Genomic DNA, 12,925 nt, shown 5'->3' on the forward strand with positions numbered 1-12,925 from the left:
GAAAGCATCAGTTCTTCTTTTGTTATCTTTGTTCACTGTCCAGCTCTTTGATGCATACTAAGTAACTGCAAAAACCATGACGTTAATCAGACGTACCTTAGTCTCCAGTCTGGAGACTGACATTGTTGCTCTTCAGCACTTTTGAGAGGTCTCTGATAGCAGCCTTCCTAAGAGCAATTTGTCTTTTGATTGTTTTTACTGCTGGTACCAAGAGTATTGATGGTGGAGCCGAGCAAGCTGAAATTGTTAATAACTTCAATCTCTTCTCTATCTATCATGATGCTGCCAATTGGCCAGTGGTGAGAATCTTTGTCTTCTTGATGTTAGGTAAGAATTTTTAGAAAAACTCTTGTGAAAATTTGAAAGACAAACCTACAAAATTACTAGTTCTAATAAAAATGGTGGGGGAGAAATCCACATTATTAATCAGTACTGCCCTTACACCAACCCTGTCAGCTCCTTGTCCCAGGCATCACGCCTCACAGGGCTTGTGCTTTGAATACTTCCTCCAGTGGTTGGGACTGACCAGGGCCAGTAAAGTCATTTGGGAGGGGAATCCCCGGGTTGGAACTGGGTCATACTACAGTTTTACTAATCACAAATACTTTCCTCAGAATTTTCTGAAAAATCAAGGGACCTGACTACCACCAAAAAAGAATCAGGATGGAGCACGTTTGTCAGACTCAAAATCATTGCACTGAGAACCCCCTAGACGGAAGGGAAGATGGATGCTAAGACACACAGGGGTCTTCAGGGAACACCAGACCCAAAGACACTGAAAGGAAACAATCTTTCCTCACAGTCTTCCTTAGAGCCAGCACTCTGCATTGAGACATCTAGCCTCCTAAAAGGATCAATGAAAGAGGAAGACCCACAATGTCACCCACGGTGACATCAACAATGGATTTAAGTTGAGTAGAAATTGTGAGCACAGCAAAGGATTAGGTAGTGTCATAGACAGGATCACGACGAGTACCGGGATGACTCAATGGCATCTAACAAAACAAAAACAGTCTCTTAAAATGATGAGAAAATAAAATTCTTTTTTACAACGTGCCCCATCAACAACAACAACAACAAAAATTTTAACCCACTTCTAATGCCTGGAATTGACTAGGGTCAGCAGTGCTATCTAAAAGAATAGATTGCATGTTTCCTTAGGTTATGAACGAATTTTTTAAACAAGTTATAAAAAGCATAAATTTAAGAAGACAAAACAAAAATATAAGTTACAATTGTTTGCCTCATAATTAACTGACAGGTGATTAGTTCAAATATATTTTAAAAATTCTACAATTAATGACAAAAATTAAAATAGGCTAAGACTACGAACAAAGGATGAAAGAAAGCCATTGTCCAACAAAGATTTGAAAAAATATTCAAACTTAAGAAAATGTGTTCATGTAAAAGAAGAACAAGAGATATCACCTCATATCTATTAGATTATGAAAAAAATTAAATCTGACAGTGTTTTTGTTGTCATTATGTGCCGTTGAGTCACTTGCGACTCATTGCAGTCTTATGTATAACAGCTCTGAACCCTGCTCTATCCAGTGCCAACCTTATTGTCTCTGACACACCTACCCCCATTACCCTAGTCACTGAGTCAGTCCGTATCATTGAGGGTCTTCCTATCTTGTGCTGTCCCTCCACCCTCCCAAGCATGATGACCCTTTCCAAGGACTGGTCCCTCCTTGCACCGTCCAAAGTATGTTAGATGAAGCTTCAGAATCCTTAACTCCAAGAAGCAGCCTGGTTTCACCCTCTCTAGGCTGAACCTGTTTATTCTCCTAGCTGTCCTTGGTATATCAACTCTCTTCTCCAGCACCACAGCTCAAAAGTCATCAATTCTCCTTCTCTCATCCCTACTCATTGTCCAGCTTTTTAATGCATAGCAAGTAATTGTAAAGACTGGATTAGGCACACTTTAGTCTCCAGACTGACATTGTTACAATTCTTCTTTTAATTTCCTGACTGCTGGTACCAATATGAAATGTAATTAAGGATGTGGCACAAAAGGAACCCTCAGTTACAGCTAGTGAAAATGTCAGCTGTACAGTACTTTGAAAACACAATAATACCTAGCAAGATTTAAGATGTTATTATTGTTGTTGGGTGCCATCAAGTCCACTACAACTCAGCACTCCTATGAACAACAGATCAAATCTTTGTCCTATTATCACATCAGCATCATCACAATTTATACTTTGGTCAAGCCCATTGGTGCAGTCACTGTTGAGGGTCTTCCTCTTTTTCTTTGACCCTCTAAGCCTGATGGCTTTTTCTAAGGACTTGTCCCTTCTGACACCATATCCAAAGTATATGAGATGAAGTTTCACCATCCTTGCCTCTAAGCAGCACCTTGATTGCACTTCCTCCAAAACAGATTAATTTGTTCTTTCCGCAGTTCATGGGATATTCAGTATCAAAGGCATTGATTCTTCTTTGGTTGGCCATACTCACTATCCAACTTTCACTTGCATAAGAAACAATTGAAAATACTAATAGGGCTTAGATCAGGTGCACCTTAGTCTTCAAAATGGCATCCATCCTTGCCCTTGAACACTTTAAAGAGGCCTTTGGCAGCAGGTTTTCCCAATATAACATGTCATTTGATTACTTGGCTAGTGCTACCATAGCTGTTGACTGTGAATCCAAGTAAAATGAAATGGTTAACAATTTCAGTCTTTTTTTTTTTTTTTTTTTAGTAAAAAACACCACACAGGGACTTTATTATTCCCAGTACGGGACAGGTCTTCCGGGGCAGCAGGAGGCGGCTGTGGGACAGGGCTGTAGAGACGGGGGTGGCCCTACTTGCCGGCGATGAGGGGGTTCCTGAGGACCACGATGACCGAGTCCCCACGCAGGAACATCTTAGAGATGTAGCGGTCCTTGTTGACAGGTTTGGACTTCTTCTTGCCCTTGCCACTCTTGGGGACCTCGGTCCACATCTCCTTCACATTCTCCAGCATCATGTTGCAGTGCCTGTCGAAGGCCTTCACGCGGCCCAGGAGCTTCTTGTTGTTACGACAGTTGATGAGCACTTGCGTGTTGTTCTTGACCGACTGCGCGAGCACGGAGAGTGGACCCGTGTTAAACTCCTCCTCCTCTCGCTTCTGCAGCTCCTCCGGGGTCATCTCACTCTTGGGCTTGTTGAGGAGGCTCATGGTGCCGGCTGCGGTCTCGAATCCAATTTCAGTCTTTTTTGTATCATGTCGTTGCCTATTGGTCCAGTTGTTAAGATTTTTGTTTTCTTGATGTTGAGGTTAATCCACAGTGAAGATTGTAGTCTTTGATCTTCTCCAGGAAATACTTAAAATCTTGTTCACTTTCTGCAAGCAAATGTGTCATCCACATGATGTATATTGTTGATGAATCTTCCTCTGATCCTGATAACACTTTCTTCTTCATTGTTAAGTTTCTCTAATGATTTACTTAGCAGGAGTGGCATCCACTTCCTAAATAACATGCCTCTGGAAACTTTATGAAATCTTATAAATGTCGATAGTTGTAGAGGGGCTTCAGGCTTTTTGTTCATTGGGTCACTATGAGAAATGCTCGACTCAGCAGCAATCAATAACAACAACAACATAGACTGATTAAGTATGGAAAAAGGATACAACCCTGATGCACATCTTTACCATTTCCTGATTTTAAACCAATCAGTATTCCTTTTGTTCTATTCAAATAACTGTTTCTTGGTCTACAGATTTCACATGAGCACACTTAAGTGTTTTGAGAAACTGAAGCACCCTTTTAATAAAACTCAGCTTGAGATTCTCTCAAGTATATAAGGAAACATAAAGAAAAATGTTCATTGAAGTTTCAAATTACAAAAAAGTAGAAACTAAACATCCATCAACAGAATTGAAACGCTGTATTGCACGCATACACTGAAGAACTACATGTTGTTGTTGTTACGTGTCTTCCAGTCACCTGTGACTCATATTGACATACTGTACAATAGCTCTGAACTCTGCCCTATACAGACCCAATCTCACTAACACGAACACACCTAATCACATTTCTCCAGCTATAGTGTCAATCCATCTCATCTGGGGTCTTCCTCTCCTGTACTGTCCCTCCACTCTTCCAAGCATGATGTCTTCCTCCTAGGACAAGTTCTTTCGGATCGTGTGCCCAAAGTATGTGAGACAGAGCTTCAAAATCCTAGCCTCCAAGGAGAAACTTGGTTTCATCCTCTCCAAGACAGACCTGTTTTCTTGGTGGTCCGTATGTTCAGTACTCTTCTCTAGCATCACAACTCAGTTTAAAATAATGAACTTGACTTACATATTAAATGTAAATTACAACATGAGAAGACAAAGCAAAACGTTATAATTAAATAGGAAACCAAAAGGGAAAAACAGTCACTAAATTTCCCAAGCTGAAAGGATTGGGGGGGGGGGGAATTCAAGCCCTGGGATGCAATACCAAAGGATTCTATGAGCAAAATACTGAATTATGCTGGAAGCATCAAAAGAAGATGAAAGCAACACACAGTCACTCTCCCACAATGAATTTGTTCAACATTTAATCATTTCAGGAAGTAGCATATGATCAAGAAATCAAGAATCAATAATAAGAAATTTAACCTGCACAGAAGGCATAGAATACCAATAAGGTATTTCTGCAGTAAGTACAGCCTTGGACACAGTCATTTCTCTAAGCCAAGAAATTTAGAAGACAACTAGTTATCTGGTCAACTGTTGAAATGACCCATATTTGTGCCCTATTGGGAGGAAAAAAGGTGATCCAGAAAACTGAGGACATTCATCACACAGTATCATTAATACCTCATACAAGTAAATCTTTCTGAAGACTATTTAAAAATGCTTAGAGCTGTAAATTCACCTACAGGTGTAGAGTCTGTCTTTTAATACGACTTTCCTAGCCATTAAATCTGCCTTGACCATATGGATGGGAAAATGCAAATAGGGCATGTTAGCCTATCCACAAGGAGACTATCTCACCAATCTACAAGGGGATTGGCTAGTCTCACCAATTCAATAAATCTAGCAGTTCCAGCAGCAAATTAGATCTTCCTCACCAGCAAAGAAGAGAAGAAGTAGTAAGAGAATGTAAAAGGATTTCCTTTAGGACCAGACAGTCTTGCTCCAGCTACACCTACAGCAGCAGCAGCCACAGCCGAAGCAGAGAGCCAGAGAGACCTGAGACTGAGCTGGCTGCTACCCCCAACAACACCCATGCTTTGACAGAACCAGACTTAAGCTAAAAGCCTTTGCCCAATGTTGTTAGACAATTTGGGGTCTGGGAGGAGAGCCAATATTGGCAGGACTGAGAATTTTGTAACCTTGGTGATAAGGCGCAAAGCTCAAGGCTGAGGTGCCCGCGAGCACATTTAGGAAGCTGTTCTAACTAAATTCTGCTATTAACCTGGATTATAACTGTTCGACTTCCCCAATATGGTTCTCTGCGGTCTGTGAGCTATCATATTGTATTCTGGACCCAGTAAAACATTAAAATTGGTGTTGAGATGAGTAGAAAGAGGGAGGGGAGCATGGGGTATATGTCTGACCTCATGGGAATTGGTTTTGTATTGTTGATGCTGTTGACAGGAACAGTTCCCCTTTATGAAGTCATTAAAGGTCAGTTAGGGCTACCTTCATGTGACCCTTGCTCTTCTTACAACAGGAAACTGCCAAATATTCAAGCTGGATTGAGAAAAGGCCATGGAACAGGGGATATCAGATGGGTTTTGACTGCAAGAAGCGAATACCAGGGAGATGTTTTATTGGCTTGCAACTGTATTCTACTGTGTGGCTTATAATAAGTTATGGATAACATTGAAAGAACGGATTTTCAGAACACTGAACTGTGCTTATATAGAACAGGTACATGATCAAGAACCGGTTGTTTAAACAGACAAGGGAAAATAGTATGGTTTAGAACCAGGAAAGGTCAGAGTTGTATCCTTTATCCTTAACTATTCAATATATATGCTGAGCAAAGAGTTTGAGAAGCTGGACTATGTAAAGAAGGGCTGGAGGAAGACTCATCAACAGCCTACATTATGCAGATGGCACAACTTGAAGAAACTAAAGAAGACTTAAAGCACTTCCTGTAGATGATCAAAGACTAGCCTTTACTATAGATAAAACTCAACATCAAGAAATAAAAATCCTTACGACGTTACCAATAAGCAACATTATGAAAAATGGAGAAAACATTGAAACTGTCAACAATTTCATTTCCCTTGGATCCAGAATCAATACTAGCAGTAGCAGCAATCAAGAAATCAAATGAGGTGCTGCCTTGGGGAAAATCTGCTGTCAAGGACTTCTTTAAAAACACTAAATAGGGGAGCTCTGGTGGCATAGTGGCAAAGAGCTGCAACTATAATCCCAGAGGCACACAGTTCGAATCCACCAGATGCTCTGCCGGGGAAGGAGGGACAATCTCCTCCTGTACCAGTCAGATCTGACTTGACGGTACACTCACACACACAAAAAATAATAATAATAAAAAAAAATTTTTTAAAAACCACTAAATAACAAGTGTGTTAGTTAAAATATTAAGATACATCTGACCCTTTGTTGTTGTTGTTATGTGCCGTTGAGTCACCTGAAACTCATAGTGGCTCTGTGCAAAGCCTTAAACCCTGCTCTATCCTGTGCCAATCTTACTGTCTCTGACACACCTATCCCCTTTACCCCAGTCACTTAATCCATCTCATAGATGTTCTTTCTCTTTTGTGCTGTCCCTCTACCAACATGAAATCCCACTCCAAGGACTGGTCCCACTTTGCAACATGCCCAAAGTGTGTCAGACGAAGCTTCAGAATCCTTGCCTCCAAGGAGCAGCCTGGTTTCACCCTCTCTAGATGGAACCTGTTTATTCTCCTAATAGTCCATGGTATAGTCAATACTCTTCTCCAGCACCACAACTCAGTCATCAATTCTCCTTCTATCATCCGTAGTCATTGTCCAGCTTTCTAATGCATAGCAAGTAATTGCAAAGACTGTGGCCTGGATAAGGTGCACCTTAGTCTCCAGACTGATATTGTTGCTCTTCAGTACATTAGAGAGGTCTTTGACAGTAGATTTTCTCAATGCAATTCATCTTTTAATTTCCCGGCTGCTGGTCCAAAGAGTATTGCTTGTGGAGCCACGCAAACTAAAGCTGTTAATAATATCAATCTCTTCACCATCTATCATGATGCTGCCAATGGGCCTAGTGGTGAGAATCTTTGTTTTCTTGATATTGAGCTTCAATCCCTATCGAAGGCTGCAACTGCAATCCTTGACCTTCTGCAGCAAGTGCTTCAGGTCTTCCTCAGTTTCAGCAAGCAGGGTTGTACCATCTGTATAACGCAGATTGTTGCTGACCCTACTCATAGTATTTTCCATCGCTTCATATGCACGTGGAAGTTGGACAGCGAATAAGAAAGACGGAAGAAGAATCAAACTTTTCCATTTTAGTGTTGGTGAACAGTACTGACTATAACTTGAACTTTGAAAATCAGTGTTAAAGGAAGAGCAGCAAGGGTGGTCCGTACAGGCAAATACAGAAAAACTTTTCACATATTTTGGCTATGTGGAGGCGCCAGTCCTCGGGGGAAAGGTAGAAGGTGGAGGAGATGGATTGACACAGTGACTGTATCAATGGATTTGAGCGTTGAGGAAGTTATGAGGATGACGCAGAACAGGGTAAAATGATCTGCTATTCATAGTCCCTAAGAGTCTAGAGACTCCTTATTGAACAAGCACAAGCCTATACTTTGTTTACTTTCCAGCTCTGGGGTCAGGCCCACAACCCCCGGGCCCTGCTTCCATCCACCCTGACACATGGTGGGACTTCTTCCAGTCTCCTCTCCGCCCTGGCCGACCTTGCTTTTACTCCCCTGGGAGCCCCTTACCTCTTTCTTGACAAACCCAAGGGAAGCTTAGGCACGTTTGCGGTGTTTCTAGGGAGTTTGAACCCCTTAGTAAAAGCTGGATCTCATGGCTCTTTTTCTCTTAGACAACTCAATATTTGCCGAAATAAATTTTATCTAGAGAGGAGGCAAATTTAAAAGACAGGTTTCATTTTAAAACAGAACACGACAAAACCACGCGCATCAGTTGAGGCTAGAACGAATGCTTGCTCTCGCAGTCACCGCCCTCTGGTCACCGGGAGGAGGCGCTGCTCGACGCTGCCCTGCAGGGCTTGGGCTCCTGGTGCAGCTGGAGCCTCTCCACATCACGGACAAAAGGACTCGTGTCCCGCCGCCCAGGCGGAGCCTTTCTCTGCCCGCCGCCGGGCAGCCCCAGCCAAGCCTGAGGCGGAGCGAACTGCATGTGACCCTGCATGTGACCCCACGTGTGACCCCGCATGCGGGGCCCCTCCCGGGTGGCCCCACTACAAAGCCCTGAACAGCCGAGCTCCGCGTGCCGGAGCTTTCCCCGCCTGAACCTTCCCTTCCACAGGCTGGTTAGAAACAGTTCCGACTTCATGATACATTTAAAAAAAAAACAAACCCCAAACAAAAAACCACCACCACCACCACCACCACCTCTCTTGGAGTGTGTCCAAAGGCTGTGCTTGCTTTACCTCTTGTTTCTCCCAGGGGAAAAACACAATTGAGCGAGCAATGAAGGAATCACTGATCATTTCTTGAACTTTGACTACACACTAGGCACTCTTCATAGGCGCTTTGCTAGGTGCTGTGTAGTCAAGTCATCTCATACAACAAACTGAAATGTTGCCCCAAACATTCTGTCCTGGGCCTGCACAATCCCCACTATGGCTCCTATATTTGACTTTACTACTGTTCCAGTGTCAACCCATGCAAATTCTTTAATTGTTCCTCACAGGGGATCAGCAAGATACTGGCTTTTTTTCCATTTTATGGACGAAAACGCTTGTGTAAGGCAAACTGTTGAAGAGCGTGGTGAAGTTGGAGGATCCTGTTCACTCAAGAGAAAAGCCTAGTTATCTATTCTGATACACCGGGGTACCTAGCTATGACCAGGAACCCACCTCACAACCAGATCTTTCTTCTGAAGCACCTCTGGGTGGACTCAACCTTTTAGCTTCACGACATGGACCATTGCAGAGGTTCGTCAATAAAATGGGTTTAAAAAAACAAAATGCTAACAGAAGCTTTCAAATGGTAGCTCAAGAACACAAAGTATTATAATGAAATGTGCAGAGCGCTGAAATTGGAAAGTAAAGAGGAACTCACTCTGCATTTCTCAAGCTGAGGGAACTGAAGAACAAATTTAAGCCTTGAGTTGCAATATTGAAAGATGCTATGAGCAACATATTAAATGACCCAAAAGCATCAAAAGAAGATAGAATACACAGAATCACTATACCAAAAAGAACTGACACTGAAAAATTTCAGGAAGTACCATTTGAGCAGGAGCCAATGATAATGAAGAAGGAATTTGAAGCTATATTGAGGGCACTGGCAAAAAATAAGGAACCCAGGAATTGATGGGATATCAATTGACTTGTTTCGGTTAACAGATGTCGCCCTGGATGAGCTCACCAATTTATGCCAGAAAATTTGAAGGACAACTGTCTGGCCAAAGGATTGGAAAAAGTCCGTATTTGTTCTCATCCTTAAGAAAGGTTGGAGAAGAATGTTCCCTCAGGCCTGACCCTCAGGTAACCTGATAATGTCCATATCCTGATAAGGCCCTGGGCCTAATCACACATTGACAGGACCCTTGCCCCAAAATTCTTGAGCAAACTAGCATCCCCTATAAATCTCCTTAACAGCCCCTATAAAAGGAAACTGGTTTTGTCTACCTGCACTGCCATCCTGATCCTCTCTGCGAGTGATCACCTGGTGTCCTTCTCAGACCACTTAATAAAGGCCTGTTCATTTCTTGGGACCAACTTCTTTGTCAAGTATTTTTTCTAACAAAGGTGACCCAAAAGAATGTGGAAACTGAACAATATCATTAATATCACACGCAAGCAAAATACTGCTGAAGATCACTAAAAAATGGATAAAACCGTAAACTTCCAGAAGTTCATGCAGGATTTAGAAGAGGCCATGGCACCAGGAATATCATTGTTGATGTCAGATAGACCCCAGCTGAAAGTATAGAATACCAAAGAATGTGTTTTTGTGCTTTGTTGACTCTGCAGATCATAACAATAGCTAACATTGAGAAGAATGGGAATCCCAGAACACCTAATTGCGCTCATGTGAAGCCTATACCTGAACCAGGAGGTTGTGTGACTAGAGCAAGGGAGCACACTACATGGTTTAAAATTAGGGAGTGGGTCAGGATTGTATTCTCTCTCCATGCCTATCCATTCTGTATTCTGAGTAAATTTTTCAAGATGCTGGCCTCTATGAAGAGGAATGTGACATCAAGATCAGAGTGGGACTTATCAATAACCTGCGTTATGCAGATAACACAACCTTGCTTGCTGAAAAAGAGGAAGACTTGAAGCTCTTGTTGCAGGAAATCAAAGAATACAACCTTCGCTATGGCTTGCACCTCAATGTCAAGAAAACAAAGATTCTTACCACTGCACCTAGAGGCAACATCATGATAGATGGAGAAAAGATTATAACTGTCAACTACTTCATCTTCCTTGAATCCACCATTAACACTCTTGGTACCAGCAGTCAGGAAATCAGAGGACACATTGCACTGGGAAAGTCTGCAGTTAGAGACCTCTCCAAATTATTGAGAAGTAATGATGTCAGTTTGAGGACAGACTGATTTTTTTCTTTAGTCAGGTCTGACTTGGAGAGAATAAAACCAAGATGCTCCTTGGAGGCTAGGATTTTGAAGCTCCGACTCACATACTTTGTGCATGTTGTCAGGGGGGACCAGTCCTTGGAGAAGAATATAATGCTTTGAAGGATGGAGGGATAGTTCAAGAGAGGAAGACCCCGGATGAGATTGATACAGTAACTGGGGTAATGGTGATAGGTGTGTCAAAGACAGTGAGTCTGGCTCCGGACAGCACAGGGTTCAGAACTATGTATGGTCGTTGAGTTGCAGGCAACGTGATGTCATGTAACAACCACTGGCCTATATTCTTTCAAAAGATGAAATGTTTCTGATGGAACTCTAAGGTGCTCTTTTGAGTGATGGAAAGACTTAACAGATCCACAAGTTACTGCATCATTGTCTTAGATGTTGGAAGACAATTTTATCTTTTTTTAAAGATTTAGATTCATCTTACAGGGACGTTACATTAAAGGAGATCACCTATGTAGGGCACTAAGCAGAGTGCTTCATACATAAGAGCTCATGCGGTAGACAACTGAGTAGAAGCCTTCTCAAATAACTCCCAAACTGTATGTCACAGACAATCACTACCTGCAGTTAAAATTAATTGTAGCAGGAAACAAGCTAAAAGGTACTTCCCTGGAAGTTAATTCAAGTCTCTTGACCCCACATGAGAACCAGAAAATGAACTGCCAGCAACAGGTTTTTCCAGGTATTTGCTTTCACAAGTCCCTGCCCCATTCCTTCGCTGTCAGCTGGTAGTGTAATACCTGTGCCCCTCCCAGTCTCCTCCACGCCCCTCACTGTAGCAGGGCCTGCTTCCCACGCCTCCTGCTGCATGGGCTTACTCCAAAAGCCACTGAACTATACAATTTTCATGTAGAAAGACTTGGAATTAAACTCCATGCTCTTATTTCTAATCCTCAAGAAGATCACCATTCTCTTTGTCTTCTTCTCATAAGTTTTTCCTGGCTCCAGAAGAGGATAAAGGTGAGAACAGTCTCCACACCCAATGAAGGAGGAAAATCTGATAGAGGATTGTTATTGTGTACCATCAAGTCAATTATGACTCACAGCGATCCTAGGAGAGGGCAGAACCACCCCATTGGGTTCCTATGCTGTAATCTTTACAAGAGAGAATTGCCAGGCCTTTTCTTCCAAGGGAGAGACTGGTGTGTACAAACCTTTCAGCCGGTCTCTGAGCACTTAACTATTGTGTCACCAGACTCCTAGATAGGGAGTTAGAATAAAAACAGTCTCTGTCCTTGCTCCAAGGTAAAAGAAAATGATTTTAAAACATTTGGATTCTCAAAAGTCAACAGTGGCTATCTTTAGGTGATAGGATTAAAGAGGTAATTCTTTCATTTATGGACTTCCTAATTGTTGACTGTGCATTATTTTTAGTATAATAAAATGTATTGAGGTCTTCTGTAACAACAAAAGCATTTTGTGCTCAAGAAACTTGGAAAGCACAAAGAAATAAAAGTTCCTTCAATCACATCATATAAAGATAACAGCTGTTAACATTTTGACATATGTCTTCCCAGACGTTTCTCTATATAGAAATACTTCATTTTTTCGTGATCTGGGAAAAAGCAAACATTTAAGAAGCAAAATCTTGAGTTTTTCATTTTCAATTTTATTTCTGTTTTTAAACAGCATCTAACAGCTTGGAAATGTCCCTAACAACAAGGACATGTCCCATGCACTCCCCGATGCTCCCCTACAGGCCAGGGCTGGGGTCTCAGATGCAGTAACTCCCCCTTACCTACATCGGCCATCAGGCCCTATTTTCTTTCCCTTAGGAGACTTGGGACAGAGAAGGGTCTCCAGTCAGAGGGAAAGCTGGGACTAAGGACACTGCCTGGAAGGGCTTGGCTCAGACACAGCTGCCTTTGTTAGTCTTAGCCTATTTGGGATTTGGTAGCATGCTCAAACTGTGGCGTACAAAAAGAGGACTCCTGGCCTCTACTGTGGCCTCGTTCATTCCTGGGCAAACTTCATGGCACCACTTCTCTTTCTGGGCTCTGCCCATTGCCTTTACAAGATGGGCATCTGGCAGCCTGTGACTCTCCAGCATGTGCCTTAGTGTGGCCTGTTCAAATACCCTAGTCAACTTTCTTCTGACCTAGGCAGTTTGAGGAATCAGGAAGGTTACAAGAATTGATTCAAACCTGAGGGTCCCACTGCCTCCTACTACAGAGCTCAGCATCTGACTG

The 12,925-nt window shown here is 42.3% G+C and overlaps 1 pseudogene; it reads right to left on the reverse strand.

Annotated features, from left to right (window-relative positions):
• Positions 1-2,810: 2,810 nt before the first annotated feature.
• Positions 2,811-3,167, reverse strand: LOC102869807 (annotated as a pseudogene).
• Positions 3,168-12,925: the final 9,758 nt, after the last annotated feature.

This window comes from Elephantulus edwardii, unplaced genomic scaffold (assembly GCF_000299155.1).
Source record: "Elephantulus edwardii isolate Elephantulus edwardi_28Jun2011 unplaced genomic scaffold, EleEdw1.0 scaffold00026, whole genome shotgun sequence".
Classification (NCBI taxonomy): domain Eukaryota; kingdom Metazoa; phylum Chordata; class Mammalia; order Macroscelidea; family Macroscelididae; genus Elephantulus; species Elephantulus edwardii.